The following is a 9,288-nucleotide window of genomic DNA, read 5'->3' as shown; positions in this document are numbered from 1 at the left end:
TGACTGAAAGAACTACCGAAGGTGGACGGAGGTTACGTTTTCACCTTCATCTGTCTGTCTGTGATGAGGATATTTCAAAAAGTTGTAGATGGATTCGGATCTTGTCAGGTCAGGTTATATCTGTGACCTGCTACAGGTACCATGTAAACCTGTACTAACCTGTTCCATGGTCGGGTTGTCGGCGACTAAACCGTCTCCCCCACCAGGTTTTCTGGTGAGGGTGTTTGGATATGGACACCCAGCAGGATTAAAAACAAAACCTGTCAAAGGGCGGAGGAGTTCCTTGTGAGCCAACGGCCATCCATATCTAGTGCCCAACTGTGTCTGCGGACGTCCTCCTGCAGTTGGGTTACTTTTTTATTAGGAGGTTGGTGGCAGGATTTGCACTCCGGCCACCGTAAAACCCTTCATTCCGTAAAACACAAAAACACAAAAAAAATCTGAAAACCCACTCCGTGGGAGTACCTCCTGTGCAGCTTCCCTTCGCAGGGCAGCTCACCTGATGACGGGATTGGGGCAAAGCCTTCGGGACCCCCAATCTTTAATGATAGGAGGGAAACCACGGGGTAACATCCCTGGGTCAGATTGCGGGAGAGTGTGTCGGAGTGGGGCTAAGGTGTCGTCCACCAGACGGCGGTCTCCTTGGGTTAACCCGAGGCGGTCCCTTTGGGTGGGTGCCTGGAATGTCCTATCCCTAAGAGAGGATGATCACCTGTCTCTGTTATCATCTGAGCTCAAGCGTTTGGACATCGGGATTGCAGCTCTCTGAGGTTCGGAGACCGGATTGCGGCGAGATAATAGTGGGTGGTTACACCTACTATTGGTCTGGTCGCTCTGATGGTTTCCATACCCAAGGAGTTGCTGTAGCTGTGTCCAATAAGCTGACCCCAATGATAATTGAGGTAACACCGGTCAACGGGCATATTATGAGATTAAGGATTCGTCACTCCTTAGGTGTCATTTCCCTGGTCTCTTTTTATGCTCCGACTGAGGCGAGTGATCTCACCGTGAAGGACACATTCTACGCCACGCTCGAGTCTGTGGTTGATCAGTGCCCCAGACGAGATACACTTCTAGTCTTGGGGGATTTCAATGCATCGACTGGAACTGATAGGGATGGTTATGAGACATGTGCTGGTCCCCATGGGTCAGGAACTATGAACCAGAATGGCACTAAGTTCCTTGACTTTGCAAGAAGTCATGGACTTAGGGTGGCTGGTTCATGGTTTCAGCGCCCACAGGCTCATCGCTGGACTTGGTATTCCAACGCTGTCGGTGTGGCAAAGGAGATTGACCATGTCCTCATTGACGGTCGTTGGAGGATGATCCAGAACTGCAGGGTCTACCGGAGTGCTCAGTTCCTCAATACTGACCACAGGCTTGTTGTAGCAACTCTAAAGCTGCACCTTAAATCCTGGAGAATGGTACCATCCCAGCCGAGGCTGGATGTTTGCAAGCTCAGGGATGAGAGAGTAGCTGAGGAGTTTGCGAACAGGCTGAGTGGACACTTGGGGGGTCTGGGTGCTTTGAGGGTTCCTGAAGAGTTGTGGAGTGCCTTCAAGACCACCGTCCTTGATGTTGCCGGTGGATGCCTTGGAGCTCACCGCAGGGCAAAGAAGAATTTTTGTCTCAACGGACACTGGATACCATTGACCAGAGTCGCAGGGCCAGGCTGAATGGCAGAGCTGAGCTGTTCAGGGAGCTGAGGCGTAAAACTGTACGTGCACTGAGGGTGGACAAGGAGGATTATGTGCGAGGAATCTGTGAGGGGGTAGAGCATCACCTGTGGACAGGTGATTCTCGTCCCGCTTACAGGGGAATTCGCGCATTGCGTTCATCCAAGCCCATCCCTCGGAGCACTGCAGTTAGAGCAGAGAGTGGTCGGCTCTTGACAGAGGAGTCTGAAGTGAAGGCCCGCTGGGCCGGTTACTTTGAGCGGTTGTACCAGGCTGATCCCCCAGCTGCAGAGTTGGACGTCAAGGGTGTTACAATCCCTGTTGCTGACCCTCGAATCAACTGTGGTCCACCTTCGCTTGTGCAAACACGGGCTGCGGTGAACCAGTTGAAACGGGGCAAAGCTCCAGGGATCTGTGGCATCCATGCTGAACTTCTCAAGGCTGGTGGAAATGCTGCACTCGTGTCGTTGCATGCAGTTTTGTGCTCTGCCTGGAACACATGCATCATCCCAACTGACTGGAAGAGGAGCCTTGTTGTCCCTTTCTGGAAAGGGAAGGGTGATCGCCAAGACTGCAACAACTACCGAGGGGTGACGCTGCTCTCAGTGCCGGGCAAGGTCTTTGCTCGGATAATTCTTGATAGGGTTCGCCACCATCTGCTTGAGCACCAGCGTCCCGAGCAGTCAGGCTTTACACCAAAGAGGTCAACGATTCACCGTATCCTTGCACTTCGTGTCCTCACCGAACGCAGATGAGAGTTTCGGCTGGGGCTGCTTGCAGCCGATGTTGATCTCTGTAACGCGTTTGATTCAGTGAATCGGGATGTCCTCTGGAGGATTCTTGGTCTTCGTGGGGTGCCACCAAAACTGATCGATCTGATGTCTGAACTCTACTCTGGTACTGAGAGTGCTGTGAAGTGTGGTGGTACCATCTCATTATTTCCAGTTGTTACTGGAGTTCGTCAGGGGTGTATACTGGCCCTCACACTTTTCAGCACTTGTATGGACTGGATTTTAGGGAGGATGTCTGAGAGATCAAGCTGCGGTGTATCGTTTGGGAATGTCAAGATCTCTGACCTTGATTTTGCAGATGATGCAGTCATCTTTGCGGAGACTTTAGATATCCTTTTGGGGGCCCTCGAGGTGCTGAATGAGGAGTCGGAGCCGCTGGGATTACGGGTTTCTTGGGTCAAAACTAAGATCCAGGCTTTCAATGACATCTTGGATGCTGCTGTCCTGTCTGTGTCTGTTTGTGGTGAGGATGTTGAGGTCGTGGAGAGATTCACTTACCTTGGCAGTGATATTCATGTCTCTGCTGGCTGTGAGTCAGAGGTCAATAGACGTCTGGGTCGGACCTGGGAAGTCATGGATTCACTGGATCATGGGGTGTGGCGCTTCCGGTACCTGTGCGGGAGGATGAAAGTCTGAGTCTTCAAGTCCTTGGTACTTCCAGTCTTGCTCTATGGATGCGAGACTTGGACTCTGACCAAGGATCTGAGACGGAGACTTAATTCCTTTGGTACCAGGTCTCTTCGGAGAATCCTTGGCTATCGCTGGTCGGATTTTGTGTCCAACGAGCGGTTGCTGAGAGAGACTCGGATGAAATTTGCTGCCTACATCGTCCGTGAGCATCAGTTGCGGCTGTATGGACATGTGGCTCGTTTTCCTGACGCTGATCCTGCTCACCAGATTCTCTCAGCGAGGGAGTCTCATGAGTGGAGGAGGCCAGTGGGCCGACCACGTGCCTCGTGGTTGCAGCAGGTTGACCATCATCTCAAGGAGATGGGGATGGGCCTGGCATCTGCCTGGGGGATGGCCAGACGGAGGCCCCTAGAATACCGGAGGAAAGTGGACGCAGCGACGCGCTGTTCTGGCACATGCTCCCATACCTGACCTGGATTCGGATGAAACTTGGTCGTCAGGTTGGGTGTGTGACACGGATGAAGTGATTCGATTTTGGTAAAGATTCGGATCCGGATACTGGAATTTATAATTTTTTAAAAAGTGATTCTTCACCACTTCGAGATGGGGCCAAAACGATATTTAGTATGACATCTCAAATAGTTATGGATGGATTGTGAGAAAATTTGGTGGACAGGTTGGGTGTGTGACAAGGAGAAATTCATTAGATTTTGGATATTCACCCATGTGCATTGTACAATCACAGTTAAGAGGTGTTATTTGTATATAATCCCACATGGGACAGGTTTCCAGCTCCACTCTTGGTGTCGGTATCATCCACTCCGCACTGATGACAGCCATTGAGCCAGAAACACGTCCGTGAATTGATGCACTTCCCAAAGTAGGGGGGCCAGATCCGGCCCAGAAGTACCAAAGTTTGTTGTATCCCCAAAATAGGTATTTGCTTTCTTTTCCGAAACCACACACACAATTTTGATTAAACTTGACCACAACCTTCATCACCCATGATGTACCAAAGTTTGTTCACGACATTAAAAAAATCTGGGTCCAAAGAGTGTACAGGGTGGTTCCTCCCACCCCCCCTCCCCCCCCCCAAAAAGGATTTGCTTTCTTCTCCGAAACTACACCTACAATTTTGATGAAACTTGACCACAACCTTCATCACCTGTGATCTATCAAAGTTTGTTCATTACATTAAAAAAATTGGGGTCAAAGAGGGTTAATGGGGGGTGGGGGGTTGCTCCCCAAAATAGGTATTCCCACAAAGGTTTCCAAACTTCGTAGGCTGATTGATACTGTAGTTAGCTAAATGCTGTGTCAGCTGCTACACTGCTATCAGACAGCTCTGTCTCTCAGACTGTAACTAAGCTGAAAGATGCATTTTAACTTTAAAATAGTATTATTGTATATTTTGACATTAAGTCCTTGCAGTATGGTGCAAAGGATACTTGCCTTTGAGCTGTCTCATCTGGTTTTGATTCCCAGCCCAACTATAAACTTCTGGATTAGTGCTGCAGTTGCTGTCTTTCAGATATTGCACAAACTACGCCGTCACTCAGATGGAAGTTGAGTCAGATGTTCCATCTTCTAGGATTAGTTGGTGGACGTTAAAGATCCCACGGTGTCCTTTATGAAGAGTCGGCGAGCTATCGCCATCACCATGAACAAATTCCAAATCCCTGCCAAAATTGGCTCGATTTGAATGTCAGACCTGGTTATCCAGTTCTTGAAAGACTTGTTCCAATCTTGCATGCTCTATGCAACAATTTTGCAAAAGGCAGGAGCAAGCACATCGTGTGTGACCAATCCTGTTTGTTGCAAATTTGGTGGAGTGTTATGAGAGGTACAGTTCATGGTTTGCCGTTTTTTATTTCTAAAAACCTATGGAATCTTGTACTGTACATCCAACAGCAAGTGTGCTTGCTTGCAGAATTCCAAGCCAAGCAGAACACCCCCTCTACTCTGTATTGTTTTCTGCCTGATTCATATGTAGCTTTTTTAAGACTCGCATAGATATGTAATTTCGTTCAAATCGACCACAATTTCACGATATTAAATATGAATGAAATTTAAGGCTTAAAACCAACATGTTACTTAACTAAGTTTAAAAGAAAATTGAAAATATGCGATTTATCTTAGATATCAAGGGAGGTGTAAAGCAAGTGCTCCTCCCTTTAGATAGGACGCTTTATCTGTGTGCAACTTTAACACAGGACTGAAAATTCATTTCTCAGCTTCTACTGGATAAAATTGGCTGCAAATTTCAGAAGTAAATCCTTTGTACGTTGAGGTTATATTGTTGCGGATTTGGAAGCTTACTGTACACATCAGCCAGGTCCTATAGATCAGCTATATCGGTAAGAATGTGTTTCGAGTTAGGGTCCCGTCCTATGTTTAATGGGTGATTAATTGTACGTGCGCTGTGAGTTATTTTATAGTGAGGATTTTTAAATTTTAAACTTCAACAACAACGCCCATCTTCGCTTCTTCACCATCGGCCTTTCCCACGTGTATGCGTATCAAGCACAGCCGTGGGCGGAGTCCAATGTGCCAGGCGGGGTTTCTTTCGACGTTGGCGTCTTGGATTTCAATCCAAATATGGGCATGGCGCCCCTCTCAGCCAATCAGGTGTGCGAGCACGTCTGCCGCCTCTCGGCCAATGGGGAGCCAACGCAACATATTGCTGCTCGACTTCCTGGTCGAGGGGTTGAGACATGAGCACCCCCCCCCCCCGACCAATCTCGGATGTCTGGGAGATCGCCCGACACGCCTGTCCAATGAGGAGGCGAATGACACGAGACGGATCCCTCCCACCTGTCAAGGAAAAGGGATAATCGTGTGGGGGCGACCCGGGTGAGAGAGTCTTCCCGCCGTGAATCGCCTGCCAGCGAGCCGGAGGAGAATCGCTTGCCTGCCTGCCTAGCTGACTTGCTTTGCCTGCCTCGTCACCTGATTTGCCAGTGTAGCGTGCCAGCGCCCGACACTACCCTCCGTACCTGGTGCTTGGAACGGCCTCGTGTTGTGGGTTTGAGTCCCGCCAGGCCAGATCGTCGAGAACCGCATGAAGCAGAAAGGCCCAAGCCAGTCTCTTACCTCCAGCTCACCTTCCCTCCGAGCTGGGGGTATCAATAAAGGCTGCGGCTACCATTTCTTTTGGGGGGGGGGGTGTCTGTGAGTGGGCCCATCTTTTCAGTAGAAACATTTAAGTACCGTGTGTGTAAATTGCATTCCTTTTATTTGGTTAACTCTGCCTTCTTGCGTGCTCCCCTGCCCCATTGTAAATAAATATCCCTTTTGTTAAATGTTCCAGCTCGTTTCTGTGTTTCTTTCATTGGCTTGGCACAGTGTGTATCGAGAAATAGCGAGGCCGTAAATTGTTAATTTGGACCGACGGGCCTTGGTAACCTCCGCTCGGGTTACACACGGTTCGGGCACGGTAACGGCTCATTCCGCTTGAGGTCCGTCGAGGGTGTGAATTCCCCGGTAGCTTTGCCCACGTGGGTAATTTGGTACATTGAAGTTTGGCAATTGACCCTACCCCATGTGGTCGAATTATTGGCGATTCATGGTCCAGTAAGGGACCCGTGCCTTTCGGACTTATCCGAGAGTCACGACCTCAATTCCGGTGTGTTCAGTGGAGCCGACTCTACTTCTCCCTCTAGTGGTCATGCTCGCTACCGATACCTGGCCCCGTAACAATATTGTTACGAATTTGGAATTCAATCGCACACAACATACAGGTTCCCTTAGTCAGCTATGTCGATAGGTGCATGTTCCCTAGATAGCTCACCTTCCATTGTTTAAATGTTCAGAGATCGATTAGATGCGCTGCGGATCGATTTAAGAGTTAGGGAACGAAACAATGGAGACGTCCCTCCCCCTCTTCTGCAAAGAGGAAGAAGAACCCTGCGGTGACGTCAACAACTCCCTCCCACCCGTGGTTGAGCGGGGGGGGAGGGGGAGGGGGGGATCACGAGGGCATGAGTCATGCCGGGTGCGGGGGAGGGGTGCAAAGGATAAAGAGGACATCTTTTCTTTGTTCAAAAAGAGTCTCGTGAAAGTCCCGTGTAAAGAGTCCCGTGGTCGGGCTGAGTTCGTGGGCGTCCCGTGTAAAGAGTTCGTGGGAGTCCCGTGGTCGGGCTGAGTTCGTGAAAGTCCCATGAGAAGAGTTCGAAAAGAGTCCCGTGGTAGGGCTGAGTTCGTGGGAGTCCCGTGGCAGAGTTCGTGTGCTGAGTCCCGTGGCAGGAGTAAGCTTTTTGCTTCGGCAGTTGGGGGAGTCGCGAGGAAGCCAGAAGCCAAGGAGCTGCGTGGAAGTCCGGGCGTCGCGAAGGAGACGTGAGCTGGAGGCGCAGCCTTGCCTGATGTGTCGCGCAAACCGCGCGTTCGTGTGGAGAGAGCCGGAGAGAGCTCGCCTGCCACACGGAAGGCCCGAGCTCGACCGCGGCTACGCTAGCTGCTGTGGGGATGGGACGTCGCGGGTCGCCCAAGCCAGACACCACGAGGGTGCAGGTAACCTGCAACGGTCTCGTGGGACTCGTTCGGTCTGCCAAGTCCCACGCCATAAAGACCCAAGAGGTCCAGTCTGACCCCATTGCCTTTGATGGGGTCTTTTTCCTGCTTTTCTTTCGAATGAATGTTGTGGCGCCGAGTCCCGTAAGTAAAACTGTGTAAGTGACTGTTCATTAATAATTGCTTATAGACGGTTGTAGTTCTTTTGTCGTGCTTTTGTTGCTTGTATAATTGCATACGTGTTTCATTATAATAAATGTCCTTGTGTAAATGTAAACCTGCTCGTTTCATCCATTCCCTCATTGACTGAACATTTAGTGCGTTTGGAGTTAGGAAGCCGTTGGTTTGCCGTAATAGGGGGACATTTTTTTATTTTATTTTATTTTATTTTATTTTTTGTATACCTTGGTCGAGGCTCGTATGAGATGAGGCTCGTATGAGCTCGTATTTGGACCGACGGTTCTCTACGATTACGCCACTCGGAATCGCGCACGGACAAGCTCGCCTCGGCGGTTTTATTCCGTACGAGTTCCGTCGAGGGTGGAATACCCCAGAAGTTGGATCACGTGGGTATTTAGGTACATTGAAGATTGGCAATCGACCCTACCCCACATGATCTGCCGATTGGCGTATTTCGGTTCTTGTACAAGGACCCGTCGCTCGGAGTTATCCGGGCGGCGATCTATATTCCGGGCGATCGGTCGGGCCGACTCGACTTGCGGCTCCGTTCAGAGCGGTCGGTTGGCGGCCGACCCCTGGCCTGTAACAATATGTTCCAAATTTCGGAAGTAAATCCTTTGTACGTCGAGGTAACATGTTCCAAATTTCAGAAGTAAATCCTTTGTACACCGAGGTGATATGTTCCACATTTCAGCAACGTCCATTTCTGCATTCTTGAGTTTTTAACGAAAAATCCTCAATTCACATTGGTGTTTGTCAGTCTGTCCTGTCCGCCAAAAATGTGTTGACGCTCATATCTCAAAGGCTATTCATTGAAACGAGCTGAAACATTGGCTATCCAATGCTATATACATTGGCTATCCATCCATTCATCCATTGGTACCATACTCTGTACAGAGCGTTGGTGCTGCCGAAGTAGTCTCCTGGGCTATTGAGCACAATCCTGGATGGGTCGCCACTCTGACGCAGGATACTCAATTGGCTTAATCATTCCAGCAAGCTGGTACACATTTTTTCATCCTCAGAAGGATGACAGGCTGTGTCAACCCTACCTGGTATTAATTCAGCAGCCAAGCAGGATCTGAACTCGGGACCCTCGGATCCCAAGCCCACTACCCTCACCATTAAGCCAACACCAGGTATACATCGGACAATACGTCCTAATTAATGGCTTTCAAAACAAATTCCACCTAAGTGCCATAGTGTTGGCTTTTTTGATAGTTTTTGCTCATTAGCTATTATCTTGAGTTTTGTTCTTGTGTTCTGTTCAAGTCGTTAACGGCAGGGTTGTTACAAGCAGAGACTCCTGCAGCAAAGAAGGGAAGCACAAAGTGCCCCTCCCTTTTTAGGTCTTCGAGCATGACCTAATAATATGGGTGTCGATGTCCTTCGATCCGTCCGTTCACAATTAAGTTGAAGCGGGAGATCTGGTCATTAGTGATCCTGATAGAGGTCGATGAGACGTACACGATGGTTTGACTTTCAAGGTCACCAAAGGTCAA

The 9,288-nt window shown here is 49.5% G+C and overlaps 1 protein-coding gene across 3 annotated transcripts in view; it reads left to right on the top strand.

Annotated features, from left to right (window-relative positions):
• Positions 1–9,288, top strand: part of LOC147030032 (uncharacterized) — a 63,436-nt gene that overhangs the window by 19,767 nt on the left and 34,381 nt on the right. The gene's annotated exons all lie outside the window — the stretch shown is intronic.

Source organism: Eptatretus burgeri, chromosome 3, assembly GCF_056783735.1.
Source record: "Eptatretus burgeri isolate ZD-2024b chromosome 3, Ebu_testis_v1, whole genome shotgun sequence".
Lineage (NCBI taxonomy): Eukaryota > Metazoa > Chordata > Myxini > Myxiniformes > Myxinidae > Eptatretus > Eptatretus burgeri.
The sequence above is the reverse complement of the archived record's forward strand: the minus strand, read 5'-3'. Positions and strand labels throughout refer to the sequence as shown.